The following is an 8,694-nucleotide window of genomic DNA, read 5'->3' as shown; positions in this document are numbered from 1 at the left end:
TCTGATGCTCTGTAATTACAGCACATTGGAGCAGCCTTGCTGCACATATATAGGCACCATGGATGTTGGCTACAGCTAAGGCTGGGGACTTCAACTGGGGTATGCTAATTCTCCTGCTAGGAGCAAAGCTGGAGGTTCCTGGCTAGAGGGCTTTGCCCCTCCACTCAGGGTCAAACCAACTGCCATATTGGGGGTCAGGAAGGAATTTTATCCTATGGTTAAATCTGTATGGACTGGGGGCGGGGGGAGGATTGCATTCCTCTAGCAAGGGGCATGGCCCTCTACCCAGGTCCTCTTGAGCATATATTAATGAACATTTTATAGAAGCAGGACACTGGCTGCCATGGTTCCCCTGTTTTCCCTATGGCAGGTTAGGGTGTTAGGTCTGTGTTGTGTCGGAATTGAAGCTAATTTTATGTAGAGTTAAGATCATGGTTGTATAGGATGGTTTGGACAGGGATGATTCTGCCTCAGGATCATCCCTAGATGACCTCTGGACGTCCCTTCCAGCCTTACTTTTCTATGGGCATTTTTACACATGCTCCAGGGGTGGGTGGGCACTTTTATTAGAGTGGCTCCAACAGTTGCTCTGAATAAAGTGCTCACAGTGTCTTATGTATCAGTAACCTTACACCTCAAAATGGAAGTAGGGGTACTTTAACTAAAGCTCGTCAAACAAGCTTTAGTTAAAGCACCCCTGCCACCATTTTGAAGAATGGGGATGCTGATACATGAGACATGGAGGCTGTTGTAGTGTACTAATTAGCATGCTCCAGCAGCTTCGATTTATTAAGTCTGTTTTGACACACTGTAATTACAGCATGTCTGACCAGCCTCCTGCTATGTCTACAGGCACCCTTGATGTGCATCTGCCCAACCTGCTTCATTGTGCTTTCCTCTTCCCTGCATTCATTTGCTGACCTGTGCTTTATGCTCTTATTGTAAGCTCTCTAAGGCAAGGACCATCTTTTTCTTCTGAGTTTGTACAGCACCTGGCACAGTGCAGTCTTGCTCCATGGTTAAAGGGCCTATGCAAAAGGATAATAAAAATAAATTCAGAATTTCTCAGACTACCTGAACTAGATAGAAATTTACGAAGTTGCATGCCCCAACTTCTAAACAGAGCAAGGTTAAGTAGGATACAGTTAAAAATCACTTTGCTCATGAACAGAAAGGTAGAATATGTTATTGCCCTGATATCTGAAATGTCACATGATTAACCAACAATGCAATTCAGCTTACCATGTGTAGAAGTTATGCTGCCATTAATTAAATTATGTAGAAGGATGACTTGCGACTATGTACTGAAGGAATAGTCTGAGGTCATTTCAGAGGTACTGGCTGTCCTCTTTGAGAACTTGTAGAGGTTGTGTTAGGTCCCAGATGATCGGAAAAGGGCAAACATAGGGTGTTTACACGGGCTCTGGGAGGCGGGGCACTTTAATTAGAGCAGCTCCAAGAGCCACTCTAATTAAACTGCCCAAAGTGTCACATGCATCTGCATCACCACACTGAAAAATGGCAGCAGGGGCCCTGATACACATGAAACTGGAGTCTGCTGGAGCATGGTAATTACCATGCTCAGCAGAGTTGATTAATTACAGCATGTTGGAGCAGCCTTGATGCAGGTATTTAGGTGCGCATAGTTTCTATCTTTACAAAGGGAAGAAGGAAGATCCAGGGAATTGCACACCAATACATCTGTCCTCAATACCCAGAAAGATCATGGAGCAGGTTCCAAAGGAGTCTACTGTGAAACATATAGAGGAGAACAAGGTTCTCCTGATTCAATTCAGATTCAGAGATTCAACCACCGAATCGGGCCCAATCGAATCGGCAACCTAAGCTTCACGCTGCCCTAGGATTTACCAAGAACAAGTCATGCCTGAACAACCTGATTTCCTTCTACAATAAGGTGACAGGTTCTGTGGATGGGAGTGAAATAGTGAATATAACATTCTTGACTCTAGCCCACAACATTCTCATTAACAAACTAAGGAAATATAGACTAGACAAAAGTACTATAAGGTGGATATATAACTGGTTGCATCATTGTGCTTAACAAGTAGTACTCAAAAGCTACTTGAGAGGAGATATCAAACCTTGGGGGTTCCCCCAGGTTCTGTTCCAGGTCTGGTATTGTTTAATAACTGCATTAATTATTTGGATGATGGGACCGAGTACATGCTTAGCAAATTTGCAGGTGACACAAAGTTGGGTGGAGATGCAGACACTCTAGCAAGTAGGGTTAAGATGCAGAATGACCTGAATAGACTAGAAAAATGACCCAAAGTCAACCACATGAAATTCAACAAGGGTGACTGCAAAGTCCTTCACTTCAAAAGGAATAACTGCATGTATAAATACAGACTGGGTAATGACTGTCTAGGCAGCAATATTTCAGAGAAGGACCTGGGAGTTACAGAAGATCATAAGCTCAATATGACCCAATAATGTGCTCTTTATCAAAAAAAAAAAAGGCCAACAAGTAACAGAATTGTCTCTTGCAAAATAAGGGAAGTGATTCTTCTACTCTTCAGCACTGGTGAGGCCTCACTGGAGGACCGTGTCCACTTTTAGGCCCTGCACTTTAAGAAAGATGTTAGCAGATTGGAGGAAGTCCAGCAGAGATCACCAAAAATGATTAGAGGCCTGGGGAACTGGACTTATGAGGAATGGCTGAAAGAGCTAGGGTTATTTAGTCTGGAAAATGGAAAACTAAGGGGGATTTAATAACAATGTTCAAATACCTGAAGGATGATTACAGAGAGGACAGAGATGGGCTTTTCTCTGTAGTCTAATCTCCACAGGAACAGGACTAGGAACAATAAACTTTAGTCACTAGGAGGGTGGTAAAGCACGGGAACAAGCTGCCTAGAGAAGTGGTGGAATCTCAATCCTTGGAGGTTTTTAAAGCCCAGCTTGACAAAGCCCTGGCTGGAATGATCTAGTTGGGGACGGTCCTGCTTTGAGCAGGGGGTTGGATTAGATGACCTGAGGTCCCTTGCAGTCCTGATTTTCTATGATACTAAGTTGCAGCAGAGGAAATTTAGGCTGGAAACTAAGAAATTTATTATCAGGGTAGTCAAGCATTGGAACAGGTTACCTAGAGAAGTTGTATTTGGTAGCCATGTTGGTCTGAGACTAAAAGAAATGCAAAACTCTAAAACTCACAGTTCAGAGATGATACTTTTATTAAACCAATAAAAGGTATCACCTCTGAACCAAGAGCTTTAGAGTTTTGCATTTCTAGAGAAGCTGTGAAATTTCTATCCCCTAGAAATTTTCAAAAGCACGTTGGACAGACACTTGGCTGGGATGGTCTAGTCAGGCATGATCCTGTCTTGAGCAGGGGGCAGGACTAGATGTCCAAGTCCTTTCCAGTCCTACTTTCCTATGATCCCAGTATCCTTTGGCTGTATACATTATGCTGATATTGCTAGCAAATACAGCCCCCCAGATTTTGCAAATAATCCGGTCTTGCATAGTTCCAGATACACAGCAGCTAGACCTGCCTCTGGGTTTCTGCCTCTGAAGTGACTGGCAGAACCTGATGGGAGTAGAATATACTTAGCAGGTCTTAGCATCTTATGGTATTCAGCACTAAATATTCGTGGATGAGTTTGGATAGAAATTCTTTCAAGCACAGCACATAACTGCATATTCCTCATTCAAGGGTAGCAGGATATGCAGTTAAGCTTAAATGCACCACATTCAGAATTGATTGTAACAGTGCATCCATTTTTGAACACATGCCTGCACCCCAGAGCTAAAACATTTAGACCATTAGAGAAATTTGTATAGAAACTTGGCATTCCCTGGATTGGGCTTTGGAGGCCTCAAACATAGGAGGAGGAGCTGAAGCTAAGTCAAACACAGATTAAAAGATAACAAGCATAGCCCAACACTTCTGCAATAAGATTTCCTTGATAGGTAGTAAGTATGCTTTGAGATGGCAGTGCCTGATCTAGCTGACACACGATAGGCTGAGAAACTAATAGTTTGTGATATAGGTGCCCAACTGCTGAGTTCTGACTTCACTGACATCAGCTGATTTGGGCATGCTCACTAGCAGATGGTTAGAGAAGTTCATCTGAACAACTTCAGGTGCCTATAGTTTTAGATTTCTCCAGGGTAACGCACTGTCTGAATAGGATTTTAAGGACCTAAATTTTGAATGTGGCAGGACCACAGGCTTAGTTTTATTGAAAAATGAAGAGCAGAGGGAGAAATTACATTTTGGATGGAAAGCATGAACAGGGCTGCAGGGAAGGTAATAAACCAACCATTCACAAAGCTAACTGGAACTAATTAAAGGTCGTTAACTTGTGAAACTTGCTGTTGCAAAACTGTCACCTTCCCAGTAATTCTGTGCACGGTACATCAGTTTCCCTTCTTCCTAGTCAGACATGCTATGTGGTTCATGCTTTCCAAAATTTAATTTCTCCCTCTGGTATCTTGTTTTACTAAGCCCCACAGCCCTGCTACGGTCAACATTTAGATCTTCAAAATACTATTCAGTTGGTGCTTCACCCTGGAGAAATCTAAATCTAGACGCTTAAAGCTGCTCAGAAAACTTAAGCAGGCCAAACTTGTGGAGCTTTGAATGTCAGACATTCGCATGGACAACAAAGACATTCACAGTTACAGTGAAGAAAAATCACCATACGAGTCATGACTATAAAGTAAAACCTCATGCTCCAGCTTCTCTGCCATCCACTAATTACCCAGGATTGTCTATAAACAGGTCATTTTCCCAAGGTCCAATGTCAGGTCTCCTGAAACTTCCTCTGAGAAACATTTTGCAATTGCCACCAGAAAGCGTCTGTTGAATTAAGACTGAACAGCAGCATGGTCCAGGATTGCAGGTCCTGTGCCATGCCTTCCTTCTGTGCTATGTATGTATAACAGAGGCCAGTTAAAAAAAAAACAACCAAACAAAAAAACAGATTGAAAGCTAGAGCTGTAGTGTTTAGAAAAGACAAATCAAGAATAAAATTAAAGCTCATCAATAATGGATGCAAATAGTCATCCTTTGGACGTGTCTAAATGCTCCAGCTGCGCTGCTCGTTCCTGGGCTCTCTTTTTAAACCTGCTTTTCTCTGCTGTCTCCCTTTCATTAGTGTGTTGAACAGTGTCCAGAACTAGCCTTTCCTCACAGTAGCTTGCTGTTTTCTGATGGAAGAGCCATTTCCAGTTTTCATTAAAGAATGTCCCCTAGAGCACAAAGGGAAGGGAAGTGTTCTTCACAGGGTGAGCTATGCGGTCTCTGCACTCTCTTGGCACATTGTTTGACAAACAAGGAAACTGCCCTCTGGTTGCCCTGTCTCCTGTTTAGAAATATTCCTTTCAGGCACAGACACAACTGAACAGGCAAGGAAGTTCTGTCATAGGAAAAAAAGACACATTGTTTGTTTATCTAACAAACACAATTCCCACCCCCGGCGCATCAGTTTTGTCTCTCTCTCCTTTTTTTTTGTTGGCCCTCTTATGTTGGGGCTGAATGATTGCCCTCAGGATGCAGCACAACATTGTGTGGAAGCCTGGGTTGTAGTTTTATCTCTATCACGGGCTTCTTGTGTCACCATAAAGGAGTCATCTGTTTCTTGATGCCCCAGTTTCTTTCCCTGGAGGGCTGCAAAGCAGAACGTGCATTTGCTAAGCACACCACTATTCATGGAAAAAAAACCATGTTATTTACTTGTACTCCGTGAATGCCTAGAGGCCTGAAATGAGATCAGTTCTCCATTGTGCTATGCACACAGTGCCAGCAAGCTTATCATCAAAATATAAGACAAGAAAAGGATAGAAGAAACTGTTTTATTAACCCCACTTTTTATAAGTAGCGAACCAAGGCATGGAAATTATAGGATTTACCTACAAAAACTCATTCGAATCCAAATCCTGGACCTGTGTTTTTTCCACAAAACTAATGTGCTTTTTATCTTGCACATGGACTTTTGACATAGCTTAGGCAACCAAGATAAGCCTAGTTTACAGCATACCTTGCAAACACTTGGAAAATCAGCTACCAAATTACGGGGAGGATTTTTAGAAGTGCCCAGGTCTCCCTTAATGTTAAGAAAAACCACATACACTGAATGACATTTTCTATAAAAGTTAATGACTCCAATATTAATATTGGTCATCAAAAATAGTACCTCAGCACTGCAAACACGTGATGAGACTTTATTTTTAGTTATAAATCAGAGAATGATAAATAAAGTACATTCATTATAATACTTGGTTTTCCTCACCTGGCTGCCCCTTATTAGCCCTATTCAAAAGCAGTTCTAAGGTTTTGTTGTAATATAAATAGCCACCAGCTTCAAGTAAACCTTGACCCAAAAAATATTAGATTTCCCTCCAGATTATACTAGGTGAATTAATCCTGAATCAGTAAAGTGTTGTGAACCATCATACCTAGAAATGGGAATGTTATAATATTTGCCTGGAACACTGTATCTTTTTCCACTGGTAAAAGATATTTTTCCTAGTTATGACAGGTTGTGACATAGTGGAGACAAAAAATTAGAACCTTATGATTGGAAAGGCTATTTTAGGTGAGTTTTGAAGGTTTCTAATTTCTCTCAACCACTGATATTTATAATACCAAGGTAACTTGGATTTATGGGGAGCTAGATATTTTTTTAAAAACCTAGTACCAGTAAAAGTTTTAAAATACTCAGTGAACTCTAAAAATAGATCTTATGCAAAACATGTGACAAAGAAGTGCACAATGGGACACAGCACACTAAAAATCTGGTTTACTCCTGTATGGAAGCACATGAAGCCATGTTTTCCTCAAACAGATCATCACTCTATCCTTTCAATAGAATGACTTACAATAGGTTGTGTGCTCAAACAGAAATAGGTGGAGTTGGCTTTTGATATCTGGAGTCATACATATATAGCTCTCTAAAATGTTGTTAATAGTAATGTTAATACAGGACAAGTACTCTTGTTGTGTGTATAACCCTCCCAGGAGCTGAGTATTGTTCCATAACTGGAGCTCTTCTTCTCCAGCGCTACCTTAATATAACAGCCAATATTGACATACCATTTAGCTATTTCCATGTTTTGCTGTTATCCATCTTGATTCCACATACTTGATATCATTGCAAAAAGGAGCTCTTTAAACAAAACTAGAATAGATTGCTAACATCCAAAAGTACAGGTGAAGTGGGGGGAAAAAACATCTGCAGAAAAGGCATAAGAACCATGACTACTGTAAAATTTCTGTTTCATGTAATCTACCACAGAAGCAAGTAAAAGCCATCAAAAGCATTTTGAAAGGTTTTATCAAGAGCTTTGCTCTTCCTGTAATACTGTCAATAGTTCACACACAGAAAGACAGACAGAAAACAGAGATGGATCTGTTTGTTATCACACATGAACTGGAATACGAGCATTACTCTGTGGAAAGGTGCCTGAAGGAAACATCTATCATGACTCATGTATGGATTGAACTTTAGAGATCTTCAAGGAGGATAAGGTCTGGTAAGCTTTTTCATTATAAGCTGAGCCCAGAATGGCACTATTATAAAATAAGTCCTTTTTAAATACAAATCTTGATGTTATATACTGATTACATTGCACTGGGAGGTAGACAGGTAAAAATATGGACATTGTCTAGCCATGCTTGATATAAAGCATGCAAGAATAAAAACACTTTAGTTATTTTTTAAAGTACAAAGATACTTTCTAGGCTGCTGCTTCTTAAAACTTATTAGTGTATCATCCAATTCAGTCTTTACATTGCATATATTGTATGTCAGTCCCAAACTGTACATGATTTGGAGATACATACCATTAGCAAATTTCTAAAATACCACAAAGGTACAGAAGATCACCCAACCCAACTAAGAGTATGGGCAGATCCACTTAGGTGGATCTAAGTACAGATATGAAGAGATGTTTGGGTAGATTAGATCAGGCAAAAAATGGCCAGTCCAATCTAACTTTGTTCGCCTGAGGATGTGCACTAAATTAGACTAGGGTTACCTAGATTTACTGAACATCTGTACATGTCAGAAGCATGGTCCCAGGGCTGGGAAAGCCCAGCCTCTCACCTCAGACCCAGGGCTGCATTTTTCCTACTCTCTCACCCTCATTGAGCTATTTTTAACTCCTCAACTCTCCCATCTTACCACAGACCCACCATCCCTCCCCCTACCCTGCATATCTGCCCACTCTCCCTGATCCCACCAACCCACTCCTCACCAACCTTCTGGCCCTCCCTTATCCTGCCAATGCTCACTCCTCCCTATACACCTGCCAGTGCCCCCTGATCCTGCTGACATCCCCAATCCCTTGCACCAATCCCCCTACCCCAAACTGGATTATGTTCACTGAACATCTGCCCATGAGAGATCCAATCTACGATCATGCAACTTAAAGTAGGTCACATGATCACAGACTGAGTCCTGGGAATGTCTGCACATACCGCAAAATTTCCCAGATGATATGTAAAATATTGTCCATTCATATTGTACCACGCAAGCACAGGAAGCTGAAATTGAGTGGTATTAGGCTTAGTGAACCACTATGTTATCACTACTAGTTTCCACATTTATAATTTTATGTTCTAATTTCCCATAAGAGAGAAGCCTCTGCTTGTTAAGTACAGAGCTCATAGAATCATAGGGTTGGAAGGGTCCTCAAAGGTCATTCAGTCTGAGCCCCTGCAGAGAT

The sequence above is a fragment of the Crocodylus siamensis genome, chromosome 2 (assembly GCF_052110815.1).
Source record: "Crocodylus siamensis isolate JL-2025a chromosome 2, ASM5211081v1, whole genome shotgun sequence".
NCBI lineage: Eukaryota > Metazoa > Chordata > Crocodylia > Crocodylidae > Crocodylus > Crocodylus siamensis.
This window is presented reverse-complemented; position numbering follows the sequence as displayed.